The sequence below is a fragment of the Austrofundulus limnaeus genome, unplaced genomic scaffold, assembly GCF_001266775.1.
Source record: "Austrofundulus limnaeus strain Quisiro unplaced genomic scaffold, Austrofundulus_limnaeus-1.0 Scaffold4416, whole genome shotgun sequence".
In the NCBI taxonomy this organism is placed as follows: domain Eukaryota; kingdom Metazoa; phylum Chordata; class Actinopteri; order Cyprinodontiformes; family Rivulidae; genus Austrofundulus; species Austrofundulus limnaeus.
In genome coordinates, this window is record NW_013956818.1 from 1,740 (window position 1) to 2,665 (window position 926).

General features: G+C 49.2%; 1 pseudogene; it reads left to right on the top strand.

Annotated features, from left to right (window-relative positions):
* Positions 1–438: 438 nt before the first annotated feature.
* LOC106512129 (nidogen-2 pseudogene) lies at positions 439–720 on the top strand (annotated as a pseudogene).
* Positions 721–926: the final 206 nt, after the last annotated feature.

Genomic DNA, 926 nt, shown 5'->3' on the forward strand with positions numbered 1-926 from the left:
CTCTTGGAGGAGAGACGAAACGTTTCATTAGAGAAGAACCCGTCCAGAAGACCTATACAATTTTTTTCTTTTTAATTCAGAAGCTGTTGATTGTGTTGCAGTTTTTGACTTCAAACATCAGATGGCGCTCGAGTTTCGGTGTGTTTGGATCAGGACAGGAGTTTGGCTTCATTAATCTATGGAAAAACTTAGTAAAACTTGGAAGATGAATTTTTTTAAATAGTTTTGTAGTTTATGTCGTGTTAAATATTTTTAAAGTTTCCTATTTGTGAGAGTTCAGAAACAGTATCAGTTACATCCGGATGTAAAAACCTATTTGTCTTTACTTTAATCCTAACCAGATGTTCACCTCCAGCTGTCACTCAACCCCCCACACCCTGACCAATCACCTCCTTGGCTCCGCCCCACTCCCCGTGCAGTTCTGTTTGAGGGGCCGGCACGGTTCTCCTCCTTTCTCCCGCTCCCCCTGCCTGAGTCCGGCCGCTCCTCTCTGGGTCTCAGAGCCTCCTGGGCGCCGACATGAGCGGAGGAGCGATGCTGGCTGCGGCCGTGCTGTGCTGGAGCTGCGGGCTGGTCGGAGCCATCCACCGGACCGACCTGTTCCCCTTCGGTCCTTCGAGCGGAGACCTGGTCCTGCCGGAGGGCGACGATGAGACGTCCAGAGTGCTGACCCTGCCCAGACCCATGTACTTCTACGACTCCCCGGTGTCCCAGCTGTATGTAAGTATGATGGGCTGCACAGGTGGGACTCAGGTACCTGCACAGCTACTGGAGCATGGAGGCGAAAACATTTTCTTTCATTGTAAAGTTTAGAAAACATTTTTTTTTCCTGATTTTATTGTTTAGAAAGTAATAAGAACACTAGGAGCAGGGGCGCACCCAGGAGATGTCTAAAGGGGGGCCCAGATGTTAGACCTGGTACAAGA